We start from the raw sequence: 8,760 nt of genomic DNA on the forward strand, positions 1-8,760 counted from the left end.
CGCACTGCAATTGTATTGGTAACCCGCTGTCGGCAGCGACGTCGCTGCATTTGATTAACGTTACTGCGCTGCTGCTGTTGTTGCTGCGGTTGTCGCTGTTGAATTTCTAGCGAAAACTTCAACAATGAAAATATGCGACATGATTTCGTTCAGCGCTGCCGTTGTCGACTAAAACATCTTTTTGACACTGACAACGTTGAGAGCTGACAGCAACGGCAATAGCAGCGCCGCAGCAGCAGCGGCAGTGGCGACGTCGCAGCGAGAGCGAAAGAAACGCGCGCGCGAGGGCTATCAAAATGAATTGTGGCGTGCACAAGCGAGAGAGAGCCGACGACGTTTTCCCCATTAAATTGATATATGCCGGCAGCAGACAGAAAGAGAGCGTAACGTGCTCAGAGAGCAACGCTGATGCTTCTGCTGCTGCTACTGCTGCTGACTGAGTGAGGTCTGCGCATGCGGCGTCGTCGCCAGCTGGCAGCGGCTGCAGTTTTGTTTTGATTTATAGCCGTTGCTTTACTACTTTGGCTTGGAATGAGGAGAAAGCTTGAGCGAAACGCATGAATCGAAATGGAAACAAATGGGCAGCGGAACAACAGCAACTGCAATGGCCGTGAGAGCACTCGTGCAAGAGAGCCCCACACAGACACAAAGAGAGGGAGAGAGAGCGAACAGCACTGTGCAGTGGCGACAATGTGCAGTGTGACAGGTGTTTGTGTGTGGGGGCCGGTCTGGCCCGCCGTCTCTCTCTCTATCTCTCTCACGCGCTCTTTGTATTTGCATTGCAGCTGGTCAAACGACTGTGGGGGTGGGAGCCGCCTGTGCGTTGGCGTCGCTGCCGACGTCGCCGCCGCTTAAATCAAGGTTATTTATTGATATGAAAATGAAGCGTCGCAGCGGGCAGACGAAGGAAATGAGCGCTTCGCTGCTGCTGCTGCTGCTCTGCTGTGCTGCTGCTGCTGCATTCTGCTTTGTGCGCCCTGCATCAAAACACAAATTTGAAGAGCTGCGTGTGGATAGCTTTTAACTCTTTTTTTTTTTGTTTGCTTCTGTTACACATGCAAAATAAAATGCTAAATCAAGTCGTTTATCGCTGCCCAGACGAACCTTCCACTCCCCACTCCCCTTGGCGGCGGCAGCGAGAAGGCAGCAACAGCAGCCCAATTGTTGAATGCGCTGCGCTGCTTTTGGCGACCGCAAAAACTGAGCTGAGCTGAGGCTGTAACGTGCTGCGTAAGGAACAGTGGAATGGGTAGGCGGGCAGCCTCTTGCGCACGTGACAATCTGCTTAGCCTTTGCTCGGCCGGCAATTATGAGTGTTTCGGAAATGAAACATGATTTGCAACATTTGCTTAATGCACAAAACGAGTTTTATTAAATGTTGAGGTTAATTCAATTGTTTCTATTCCGAATATTTCAGGTTATGTTCCGTCAACTTTTCATCCTTTTCGCCTGTCTGTAATTATTTTCCGATACTTGTGCGCAGGCAACCATTACGCATCTTTATGAGTTTCTGTTTCTTCTTCGGCGTTTCTAAGAAAAGTTCTTTGTTTTTGATTTTCTTTACTATTTCCAATTTCAACTCGGATTTCAGCTTGGTTTCCTGTATATCAAGCATACGCATAGTTGCATTTCCAACTACATTTAGTGAGGTTATGTTAATTATTAAAAATAATTTGACTTAAATTTAAACATTATTATGAAATATATTAAATTTAATTCAAAATGATTGACTTTTTAAAGCTCTACATAAATCAGTGTAGCATTTTTATAATCCCCTTTTTGAATAGATGATTCACTAGCATAAAAACTCAACTCTTTGTTTTAAGCTTATATTAAAGCTCTTGCATTCATAGAGAAGAGCTGTGGGGCTGGGTGCTCCCCTTGACTCTACCATTATATGTTCAAATATCTGAAATCGGATTGACAGGTCCTCGAATATCGCGGCACCTGACAATTGCGGCCAAAATGCAACGCCAACTGCTGTCACACGTCAAAAGTTGGATTCGCTATTTTTTATTTGTGGGCTAGAAATGTGACATAACGGAATGTTACCATGCCTACCCCACATCTCTTTCATCTCGTGGCACATTGTAACATGATTTCAATTGCACATTGCAATTTTTTTTAATTTTATATTGTTTTTTGTGATTCAATGATGAGTGAAGAAAGAGAAAATCTGTGAACCATTATAATATACAAATTTATATATTTTTGTAAGCTCCGAATATGTCCTAAATGTGTTCTTGTCGACGATAACTTAGATCCCCAAAAATCAGTTAAATCGTATTATGTCGTTGTCATAATAAGATCACAGCACGCTTTGTGTTCCATTCCACACATTCCAAGTTGGAGCTTATGTAACAAGGTCATTGAGTATTCAAGTTTGAATGTTGCTTAATTATTAAGTGAGAAATTATTATAACTTAATAGACCAGAAGGCAATTATATGAGGACGATATTGGCTTAAATTATAAACCCCTTTTGGCTTTGAGCTCAAAAATCGGGTTTAAATGTTTATCCATTTGGGGTTTGAAAAAATTGAAGTAAAAAAATAGGTTAAATCTTAAAAATTCAGTATTTCTTTTTTATATATATATGTATATCCCTTTTTTTCATATATATTTTTTTGTTTTGCCAAGAATCAATCAACGATTTAAGAGTAAACAAAAACTAATATTTAAAATTAAGTTAGTGCATGGCGAGGATTCCATTTATTTTAAAAGTTTGAGTGGGAACAAAATGGAAGTGAAACACAAAATGATTTGAGGTTATGGATGACAGCAAATTAATGTGAACAACTCTGTTTAAGAACTAGAACTGAGCTTCATTGTTAATTATATTTTATGATTTTTGTGCCATAATAAATAATTATATTTCATTTATTTCAGAGGTTTGATGAATTGCACTTTATTTTTGCGCAGTGTTGCGCATTTAACACCTTGTTCCTTGTTCAGCCTCGGTCCTTCGCCTTTGACAGGGTTGTCGCTCTGCTGTCAGTCAGCTGATGACCGAACCGGTTAGCATTTATTTAGCTCGCCCACGTCGCAGCGTCAACAAACGGCCGGCAGCATCGCATCTTGGAGGCAGGTTGCAGCAATTGCGTTGCAGCAGCTGCCAATTGGCTGCCACAGATGTCATGTTGCGCGTCCGCTTCTATTGCAACAAGCCGTGGCAACAGCCCCAGTCCCAGCCTCAGTCCCGGCACCCAATTTCAATTCCAATTCCATGCCACCCATTCCTAAGTAATAAAAAAAAAGAGTTGCACTTGCTGCATGTTGCCGTTGTTTTTGTTGCTGTTGTTTAGGCGGCGGTTAACGTCAAAAATCGAATTGACACACGATTTTATCACACGCTGTTCCACTCCACTCCACTCCTCCTCATTCCGTTCCGTTTCGTTCCCTTTCATTCCGTCTCGTGTCCATCTGTCAAACGGCTGAAATTGCTGCATGCAATTTTCTGACACCTTTGCGGTGACGGACGCGTCAGACTCTGATGCTGACGCCGTCGCGGCGACTGCGACTGCGACGCGACGTCATAAAAACTGTAAATGCTTGGCGCCAGCCACGCCTGCCCTCTGCCCGCCCCCAACCCACTTCCCCTTCCATAAAAATGCCACGTTACGAAAAATGCGTCAAAAACAAATGTTTTGCGAGCAACTTTTTGTTGTTGGCGTTAAATTTAGACCGTGCTGCAGATACATTTGCAACTCATAGATGCAGATACATTGTGGCAACAACAACTTCATATTTGAATGGCATTTCTGAACGCCCCCTCGCCAACAGCCTGCCCCCACCCTTCCCCCCATCGAACGATTAAGCCCAGCCCGCTTGCTAAATTACATTTACACACATCGGATTTTGGGAAAAAAGTTTAAATAAAATCTATATCTATATGCAACATTTTCTATATTTTCTACGAAAAATATTTGTGCAAATGTTTATGAGTTGTGGTAAAGCGTCTGTCAGTATTTTTTGGCAACATTTTCATCAGTGCCGCGGGTTGTTTATTTTTTGGTGCGTAGCTTCCAATTAATTTACTACAAGACGCATCTGAAGAGGGCGCAAAATCTAAAGGGGAGCATTTTTCGGAAATCTGAATTTGGGCTGGGATGAGATCTTTCAATTTATGCTTTAGATTTAAAAGGTGAAAAGGAGCATTTTTTTTTTTGGGATGATATAACAATTGGCATTTCCGATAGAAGAGGATTTGGGAGGACAGCAGAGTAAAGATCAGAGCTGGAAGACCACGTTAAGGTATGAGATATTGTGCCGTGTTTTAAGCAAAAATTCAGGTTGGAATGGCATTACTATTATTGAAATTGAACCTTATTCTTCTTTCACACATTCACACTCTTCTCATAATATAATAGTAAGTATCTTGAGTGCAAAGATCTAATTTAAAACTAAACAATCTCTTGCTAGACTTTCATTCTCTGTCCTAATAATTTATTCCTGAATTGTTCACTTATTATTCTTAAAAGGAAAAGCCTATGCATTGCAACGCATAAAACTAGAAATATTCAAGTGTTTTTCTAGCTAATAAAACTGCGAAATATTCGAGAAAATAATATATATAATGGCAGGCCAAGTCAAATCCATCCCACACATATGCATATGGCATCTTCCTCTTGTACTATTTAGGGTTTTCTATAATTCTGGCACTCTTTGCTCTTTTAACAGTTCATTTATTGGTTTATCTACATTCTGGATCGATATGCAGACAAGTTTCTATCAAGCCATTCATATTGTTGGCCACAACTTACAGTCACATTATGGAAAGCTTAGCAAACATTTGCCGCATTCATCAAGCGGCAAAGGACCAAGCGGCACTCCTTACACATGCTACGCCCACCGCCCAGTCACTCATCCTATCTGGCTCTATTCGTTCGCACACATTCGAGAGCCATGGCCACAGCCAGACAAAGACACAACTCAAAATACAATTCATCTGCATAAACATTTGTGGAGCAATTGAAAAACAAACACAAGCAACCAGCAACAACAACAACAACAACAACGACAACAAGGGGACAAATATCCCAAAAACAGTGTTGAAAATGCATGTGAGTGATGCGAGTGGATGAATTGCCGCACACTAAACACCCCTCACCTAGCCTCCCCCGCACAGCGCACAAATTAACAGGCAGTCAGCATAGACAGAGGACAGCAGCAACAACAAAGGCCAAATGCGCTTGCTGAAGGCGTCCGACTAGTAGGCACCCTGCATCCCGTTATATTTTCCGAAAAACATACTTAATAGCAACATGATTTCGATATCCATATTTATCGATTATAGAAAAATGGGCGGAGGAAGAGAGAGAGTGAGATTAATTTGAACTAGAGCATGTTTAAATTCTTGTCCCCACAAACTCAGCATATTTTCCTGAAAACATGATTTGGAAATCGATATTTATCGATTATGAAAATATGGTTGAAGTTGTCAATGAGAACCAAAATAATAAGCTGGTCTGCATGCCAATTTTAATGTTCCCGAAAAACTTCACGTTGTTCAAAAAATTGGACAGTGTTTGGAAATCGATATTTATCGATTATAGAATAACAGCGGAAAGTGTCCATATTTTTCCTTTAAAACAGAGTTTAAAAATCTATATTTATCGATAAATGAAAATCAGAGGGACTTGTCCACAAGAAGAGGGCAACAAATTTTAAAAGTAACAAACTTAATTTGATGTCTGGAAGTTTGGAAATCGATTTTAGCCTACTATAATAAGTTGAGTTATGTTATCGATATAAAATAATCGAAAATTTAGTTATCAACTTTTTAACAGCACAATTAGTTCGAGATCAATAGCAAGATCAACATTTCATATACCCCTTGTAAACGAAGATGTCTTTACAGCCGAAGCATACCCTCTTAGAGAATTTTTAATGAGTGCAGGGTATAATAAGGATGAGCATGACGAGCAGCAGCATGTGAATGAGAACTGACGACTATGAAGAAGCATTCATCAGGCCAAAATATCACAGAATCACCAAAGACTCGCAACATGGCTTGGTACGGTGGGTGAGGCTGAGGATGAGCCGGTGAGTGGGTGAACGGGGCGTGTTGGGTGGAGTTCACAGGCTGAAGATAGTTGCGGCGCCGTTAACTATGCCAGGGACACACTGCCAGATCCTGAGTCGAGTAGCTTTTCAGGGGTAGTGGGAGATGGGAGATTTTTGAATGGTTCGTTTCGCGTTGCCTCAATTGTGATGAAATTCAAATGGAAGCGTTGTGGCAAGCAGACAGCTGTTAGCTGGTCACAGCCAGTCGCATAGCGGGTGAAGGGGGGGGGGGGTGGGGTGTAATAGGGGAGGGGAGGGTGAAGCTGGTAACGAGCCCAAACAAAACACTAAACTCTAAAACTGAATGAATGAGTGTCAAGTGTGATATATCACCGCAAAAACAAGACCATAAGCATGAGTGATAAACGCTGTTGAGCTCGCTTGGCGCATTGCAACAACAACAATAGCAACAACAACAACACACAAACACTCAGATATGTGCGTGTGTGTTAGTGTGTGTCTGCAGTCATAGACATGTCAACATGTTGATGATGGTAACTAACTAGAGCAGCGCGATAAAACCTCGACGAAGGGGTCGCTGAGCGGGTTGGTCGGAGGGGGGGGGGTGGGGACACTGCGAGTATGTGCCATGTGTGGATGGACTGCTGCGAATGTGGTGGCATGCAGCGAAGCTTTAGAGTCGCAGGCAGCAGACCGAGCAAGCTCTAAACACATTCAAAGTGGCGCACAGTGGTTGCAAATGCATTTGTAAATGGATCAAAGGAAATTGAAGCTAAACTGCGCGGTTCACTAGACGGGATTATAAACTATTGTATTCTTTTATTAGAGCACTAATGGGCTTTAGAGCAGGACAATGTCGAACTCCAATTGAACCGGTTCGAAACTACTTTTTAATTATTTTGTTTGCCATTAATCGCTATGGCGTGCAGCATAATGAAAAAACCAATATTATGTTAATATAAAATAAATAATATTTAAAATTTTTAATTTTCTAAAGCTTCGCCAATCTCTAGAATTGGTGTGATTAAATCCTTTGCAAGTTTTGCTTTAACAACACTGGAATTTTTATGTTCGCTGGCTGAACAAACACTTTCGCAGCACTGTGCCACAGCGCAATGCTTTCAAATGCTTGCAACATACTGCGGCAATCACGTGTGATGAACTGTAGAGGCACACAGGATTAGGAGTTGCTGGAGGCAGGGTGAGGGCTTAGCTCACTGTGGCCGCTGTTGTGTGTTTTGTATTCGTTGTTGCTGTTGTTGTTGTTGGCAAAAAGGCGTCAAGGCGTTTAAGCCGAAAACAAAAACTGGCAACTAGGAATTCATTGGCCAAAAACAATGCAATTAATTTCACTTACCCGTCGCCGTTGCCTCTGTGAATGATGATGCCGTCGCTGCTGCTGCTGTAGTTGTATGTTGCTGCTGTAGTTGTATGTTGCTGCTGTAGTTGTATGTTGCTGCTGTAGTTGTATGTTGCTGATGGTGCGACAGCGACAACTGCCTGATGGCAATGCTGATGCTGCTGCTGTTGTTGCTGTTGCTGTTGCTGATCCACTGACTCCGGCTTCAGCATGTGGCGGAAGTGTCAACGAGCGGCTTTCACTGAGCGGCTGTTGCCGGTGATGAATTTCATAGTTGTTGATTTTATGATTGCCGTTGCACGTTGTTGTTGTTGTTGTTGCTCGTTGTTGTTTCTGCCTCTATTGCTGTTGTTTGTTGCTGCTAACATTTCAGTTGTTTGATGCTGTTGCCGTCGTTGCTGGCGCTGGGGCCGGGTGGCTGGCTCACATGTGCCCAGCTTTTTACAATTGTCAACTTCAAGTTTATTGCCGCTGTTGTTAGCGACATTGTTGTTGTCGTTGTTGTCGTTGTTGTTGCTGCTGCTGCTGTTGTCCTTGTTGCTGTCGCTGTCAACAGCAGTTTGAGCTCTCCCAGTGAGGTGTGTGTGCTGTGTAGTTTTTGTCTCGCTGTTGCTGCTGCTGCTGTTGCTGTTGCTGTCGCTGTTGGTGCCTCCATCAGCAACAGTCAGCCAGGCTGGCAGCAACATTATGCCGCATGTCAAAGGACGGACACTGTCACATCGTGAATCCTTCAACACCAGTTCTAGCTGATGCCTGCTGACTGGCCTGGTCAGGTGACCGACCATGTCGGGACGCTTTGTGGTCCAACGCAAATCTAAGCAATTTGCATTGTCGCCGTTGTTGTTGACGATTTGGTCACACGACTCCGCAATTTGTGCGACCGCAGAACCAGCCACCCGCCGCTCCGATTGTCGCCGTTCCTGTCCACACTTTTGTTCGGGCCAAGGCCGCGTCCGAGGCCAACACCAGCGTCATCCACTTTGAAAACTGTTTTCGCTTGTCAAATCGACAAATGTTGCTGATGTGTCTCTCGGCCTGGACGCTGTTGATTTCCCACATTCGACTGAGTTTAAAAGTTGAATCGAAATTGATTTGACATTAGCTGCGATTGATTCAAGCTGAAGTTGAAGTCTGGCACTGGCTTCAATTAAATTGACTGCAGGCATATTAACTAAATAAATTACCTTGTCGGGTTTTTGCTCAATTGGGCTTATATCTAAGCACATTAGACAATTAATTTTGCACGAGTTAAGAATAGACTTTGGGAGATGGGCTTAAATCAAATAAATGGCCAAATAACTAATTAAATTATTTAACACGTTGCGGATTTGAATACATTGTCCAATAACAATACGAATAATTGAAAATTTCTTT

Source organism: Drosophila montana, unplaced genomic scaffold (genome assembly GCF_035044405.1).
Source record: "Drosophila montana isolate Dmon_TW-CO22-7 unplaced genomic scaffold, ASM3504440v1 contig_1408_1, whole genome shotgun sequence".
Taxonomy (NCBI): Eukaryota; Metazoa; Arthropoda; class Insecta; order Diptera; family Drosophilidae; genus Drosophila; species Drosophila montana.